This window comes from Phaseolus vulgaris, chromosome 1 (genome assembly GCF_051622355.1).
Source record: "Phaseolus vulgaris cultivar YP4 chromosome 1, ASM5162235v1, whole genome shotgun sequence".
Classification (NCBI taxonomy): Eukaryota; Viridiplantae; Streptophyta; class Magnoliopsida; order Fabales; family Fabaceae; genus Phaseolus; species Phaseolus vulgaris.
In genome coordinates, this window is record NC_143498.1 from 36994457 (window position 1) to 37001261 (window position 6805).

Sequence of the window (6805 nt, forward strand, 5' to 3'; positions counted from 1 at the left end):
CAAAAGCACACAACAGTCCTCGGTCTAAACTCTCATAACTAGCATGAAGCAAACCACCTAAGCCAGACAATTCTACAGCAGCTTGTATGCGTTCATGAGGTTCTCCTAACTTATTTATCTTCCTCCCATGTGAAACCACCTTCAACTCACCACGATCTTACAATAATCAACATATATCATCAATAAATAAATACATACTAAATTCAAAAAATTATCTTTCATTACTTACCAAACCATTCCACAACTGTCTGGCTACATGATGTTCATAATTAACGAGTAAGGACTTATCCAATGGCCCTCCTGGATAGCCTTCATCATCCACTTCAACTTCTTCTTGTTCAATATAATCTTCAAAGTGTTCATTTAGAATTGACGTACTTGGCCACCCCGTTTTCTTTTCACCGATGCAGTTGGTCGCACAGGGTCCAAATTAGAACTTCCTCCACCTCTAGTCCTCACCATCTAACATTCAATCCAACATATATAAAAATTTATAACACATATAGTATAAAAGAACCTATAAATTAATCCATACAAGCAAAACAACAACACTAATACGGATATTAATATCCGCAGAACAACAACAAATTTCAGATAAAAATATCCGCAACACATAACTCTATTACGGATAAAAATATCCGCAAGTCAAAACTATATTCCAGATAAAAATATCTGTAAGTCACAACTCACTTACGGATAAAAATATCCACAACTCAAAACTCACTTACGGATAAAAATATCCGCAAGTCACAACTCACTTACGGATAAAAATATCCGCAAGTCACAACCTCACTTATGGATAAAAAAATTCGACAGCATGTCGTACCTTTGACTTCAGAAGCTCTGCTGCTCTGCCTGTGATAATGAAGGTCACGATGGTTGTAGAAGAATGGAGAAGAAGGTGGCTCACGGTGATTGGACAACAAGGTTGCTCACGGTGGCTGGACAACACGGTGGCTGCGGCACTGCTTCACGCACAATGGAATGGAAGAAGAGAAGAATAGGGTTGGTGCAGGAAATTGGGTGCATATCATAATTATACTATTCTGAAATTCATTAAGGGTATATTTGTCTTTTACTAATAGGTGATTGGGTGCCAGTTAAATTATGTTGGGTGCAAGGAGAATGTGCCCGCAATGGATAACAGCTCAAAAAGACTTTACCATTATTTCTTCTTTGGGTCGAAGACAGTAACCATGTAATGAAGCTTTCTTCTTCCTGCACCCTAATAATTTCTAACAGTACATCTATAAATTTTTAAAATGATCATTTTATCTTTCATTAAAATAATTTCTGGATTACATGTTTTGGAAACCTTCCAGAATAAGTTTTTAAAAATTTTAAAATAATTTTGGAATAGAATTTTCAAAACAATTTTTAAATAGAATTTCTGAAATAAACTTTCTCAAACACATAAATATATTTTAGAATAAAATGAGCTTTTTAAAACACATATGATACTTTTTAAAATGAGTTTTCCACAACGTATTATCCAGTATTTAAAATACATTCTGAAACAACTTTCCAAAACATACTGATAGCTTTCGAAACAAGTGCAGTGAACAATGGAGGTGCTGTAATGGAGGTACAATTAGTAATAATGGTAGTGCAAAAAATAAAAGCCTGTAATGGATTGGTACAAAACCAAATTGGCCCAAGAAGTTAAGTCCTTTAACATGGCTGCTTCTTCCTGCACTTTCATACATTCTTGCGGCACCCTGTCAAACGTTAAATACCTTTTTATTCTTTAATAAATAAATAAATTAACCTTTAAAATTTCACACACCTTTTTCAACCTTTTTCTTCTTCCATTTTATCTCACCCCACCACCCCTAAGGACCTCCACTTTTTTCTTCATTGGTTTGTCACATTGGAGTATTTCTCATTTTTTTCATTTTTAAAAAACATTTCGGATTACATCATCTCTTAAATATATTTTTATTTGTAAGCCTTTTTTGAATTTAAAATTAAGTCGTGGATTATGTAATATGGATATATTTTAGATTATTTCTTTCAGAAATTAATCTCATAAAGAAAAGACTTTCTGATTATATAATCTTAAAGTTAATTCGAATTATAAATTACATTACACGACAAATTTCATATATTTTAACTTATTTCATATATTTTAACTTTTTTATATAAATTTTTTTTTGAAATATAAAAATTTATGGGATGACAAAGAAGGTACGGAGGTGAAGAAAGAAGCCGCCTGTTAACATATGTACAATCCGGCCTATTAAGAGTAGAGTACTAGTTACAATGAATTAAATTTACCCTTTATTTTTTTTGCTTATTTTAGTTTTAGTTGGGGGTATCAATGAATAAAATTAGTCATTGAAACTAAAATCACTACTTGATACTTATAATTACTTTTTTAATTGATTTTGCACTGTTATATTAAAAAATTTAGTGGCATCAAATTTTATTATTTGTTTACATCCTATTTTTTAAAAATATATTTGCTGTTAAAATATATTGTATTATTAGGGTGTTTGATTTCATAACATATAACAAAAACATGTTTATGAGGATATTTTTCTTAAAAGGTTTTAAGGTGAACTTAACAAAAGTAGAATAAGAATAATAAGCCCAAAGTAAAAAGTAAAGGTAAATCTTAGTTTTAAGAAAATGTAATCCTGCACTTTCTGGTAGGGATTGGGTTATGTTTTTCTACACTTGGGCTTGCCAACCTATGTGCTCACAAATTGGTCTTATTTTCTTGAGAAATTATAGAAAAACTCGCCTAAAAAATACTCAAATAATTTTATTTATACAGAAAATGATTTTTGTATACATATATATATATATACATGTATATATATATATATGAAGCATTAACGAGTATTATTTATTGCATATTTGAACTTTTAAGGATAGACTTAGAAGTTGGAGCATTAGGCTACAAAGCCTTGGGTTGTTTTTTCTTTTCTTTCTCTTTTTTTAAAAAGAGCAACCAATGGTTCTTTTTTCCCCTTTTTAACAATAAAATAGTTTTCTGGCCAGTTAAAGATCGAAATAATGGGTCACGTGTCTTCAAAATGGGTTACCCTCTTTGTCATTTGAACAAAATAAAAACTTTGCACTTGTCATTTAAGAAAATAACAACTAAACTAGTTTGGCTATTGCTTCTTCCACCATACAATTGGGACCTACACCCAATCACGAAAAAATTAAATTACCTTCCATCATTTTAAAATTAAAATTAGGTTTTGGTTTTCCTTCTTCTACTTCTCTATTTCTGTGTACTCTTCATGGTTGAGTTTCTCATTTTTTTTTCTGGATCTATTGTATTTGGCTAATTATTTATACTTGTGTGTTATGATTTATGGTTTTTTTTAATAGTTTTTGGCATTCATTTCAGACACATTTCGTCGTTTGTAGAAGAATAAGATTTACTTTTTTAATTTATGGATTTAGAATTTCAGAATGTATGCTTGGATTATACTTTTCAGAATAAACATCAATTCATTATGGTGTGACCTTTTAAGAATAAATTTATGTTGATTTCAGAAAGTATAATCCAACAATACATTTCAAAATCTAAGTTTGGAAGTTAAGAACCATGACTCTAATTCCATCTTAAATTCAAATTTTGGCAATACTCTGAAATTCTAAATTCAATGAATATATTTCATATTAGTAATGTTGATTAAAATAAATGCTTGTTATTTTTATAAATATAAAGCCTTAAACTTTTTGGCTTGTGATTAACCAACTACCATTATGTGATTATTGATGGCTACCTTTGATCATTATCTTGAACAATTGTCATATTACATTCACTCTCTTTTGCAATCACTTATGGTAATTGAAATTAGTATTTTTTAATAAACGGGTTACAATTAGGTAATATGTTGCTTCATATCACCATAAATTTATTTAATATTTGGTTCTTTTATGTTATAAAAAATAATTTATCTTTTTTATATCTTTCTGAAAAAACTTATAAAATAAGTATTTGAAAGAGTCTTATCATAAGCAATGGTAGAGAGAGGGGAATGCTTCCACCAACTTCTTCTCTAACTTTATGCTTGAAAAAGTGGGTCCAACATGATACAAAAACAAGCAACAATATTCAAGATAAAGTTGGTCTTAATAGTAAGTGGTTTGTGACACTAATCTATGTTCTCACTTTCAGGATTCCAAAATTATTATTTTCCAAAATAATGCCACACAATGTCACCTTTGACATACTATTATTTCCCAATATTAATATTCTAAAAAACATTTTCATATTTTCTTTATTCTCTTTAGTGTCGAAAACACAAGCCTTAATGTGTTTGTGTATCTGAATTTGTATCTCACTATTTTATTCAGTTTAAATACAATTATTTTAACATCTTTTTATTGTTTGACATATTAATTTTATATTTTTAATACAAATTTATTTGATAATTTATTTATGTTTACATTGTTGTGTTTAGATTTGAGATATTAATTAAGAGATTTAAATTTAGGATTAAAAAAATTGAAATCAATGTGAGGGGTGAGAGAGAATTATTTTAACAATGATTTAATACAAGAAAATAAATAAAATAGTATTACATATAATAAAGAGTATATTGGAAAGTAAAATGTGAAGAAATGAATTTCTTTTATATATAGTTATATTATAAATAAGAAGTAGAATATTGTTTTTCTATGTCCTATGATAATTTTTTTATAAAAATTAATAATTATTTTTTATAAAAAACAATTAAATAAATATTTAAAGCTTGCAATTTTATTGTATAAATTAAGAAATCATGTTCGAGATTTAAAATTGTCTATCTCTAAATTAGTTGACATATAAAAATTTAAATGTATAAAAATTATAATTTTATTGTCTAACTGTCATAAAAATTATTTATTTTATTGGTGAAAAATATTTCTGGCTCCAATAGAAATATAATATAACAAATGTTTTAGTTACTATTACTTTATTTTAGAAACTATTTTTTTCAGTCTCAAAATGAAATAAGATTAACAACTGTTTATTTTGTTTCTAATACCACTATAATTAAATAATAAATTTTCAGTCTCTACAATCTCATTTTAAATACAGATTCTTTTATCCAAAGTAAGAAAATTAATTATATTCTACTTTTTTTTAGTTCTTTTGAACACCAAATAATCGATCTCCGTTTAAAATATTTTTTCAGCATAAATAAATGTAACTAAAATTCTTTTTATTAAATATAAATATTAGTAAATAATTTACAATTTTATCCATTAATTAATACTTTATTGCTCTTTATTGTGGATCTCTCTCTTAATCTTCTCGTTTTTATCTCTTAGTTACTCTCAAATATCTACCAAATTTTCATGATTTTCTCCTGAATCGTGCGACTCTAAACATTTTTCATGAGTATCATTTTTTTATTCTCGAATAGCATTTTGTGGTATAATTTTGATTATCATTCCCCTCTCTTCTTTATAATGTTATAAAATTTTGTTCATAAATAAACGGTTTTCGATTAATTTCTAGACATCGGAAAAATAATTAATTATGCAAAGGATTGATCTGATTTTGTAAATTACGAATCGTGATTGATTGATAACAGGTTTATTTATCTTCTATTCTGTTGTAGTTGCTACTGCTTAAGCATTCTCCTTACATTATGAGTTTCCTTGTTACTTTCATGGATTATTAGGTATTTGTATAAAGTGTAATAATATATATTTATATAAAATTTAAAGTAAATTTAATTATACTAATTAAAGTCTGTAAATGTGCGTAAGAAAAATATACATAATCATCTCTACACTACAAGAAAATCATGAAATAAAAATCAATTTCAAAGACAAAAAATAATTAGTTGATATAATGACTAAGTTATAGACAAAATTTTAGTTTCTAAATTAGTTTATATATCAATTTAGAAACTATTTAACAATAATAGAAACTAATTTAGAATTTTTTTTTTTAGTTTTTAAAATATCTCTAATTTAGTAACTAATTATTTTGTGTTTCTAAAATTAATTTCTATTTCATGATTTTCTTGTATAGTTGTTTGTGTTTTATGAGGAATTTGAAATAATCTGTTTTTATATTTATATAGTTATTTAAAAGCTACTATGCAAATTTATAGGTAAACAATATTCTATTTTTAAAAATACTTTAATCTTATTTCTAATTCAATTGAAGTCTTTTTTTATTGCACTGTATTTTAGATATTAAGTGAAAATAATAATTATTATTACAAGTTGATCTTGTAAGATTTAATTAAAGTTAAGTTATTTTTTAATATAATATCAAAGTTTATTATAACGAAATTTGTTAAGTTTATTGTCTCATCAGTTATCAAATTGTTATTAAATTATTAATAAATATATAGTTTCAGGTTCAATATGTATAAACTTTTGTATAAATTTAATGTATTAAAAATCTTCCATTCATATAAATAAAATCAATTTAAAAATATATAAATAAAACAATATTTCTATTAGTTTTGTGAGATTAACTTTTTAATAAGGGAAAAACCTAGAACTCTGGAAGTTGTAGAACCCAGTTGTAGCAGTTAAATATGTATAAGAAAAGTAATGATTATTCTAGAGGCAAAATGCTAGAAAGCTGTAAACAACAACAACAAAAAGGCCATTAACCAACATTATTTTCTATGAGCAGCTTATTACTGGACATCTAAGAAATCAATGGACTTCATTTTCTCCAAATCATACTGCAACACGACAACATTATCTTCTATACTTTTATATTATATTTGTGTCCCTAAATCCACGTTATTCTCCAATTAGTAGCTAACCCCTTTTTCTATTTCTCAAGATACTAACAATCTAAGCTTCCTATTTTTATACTAGAGAT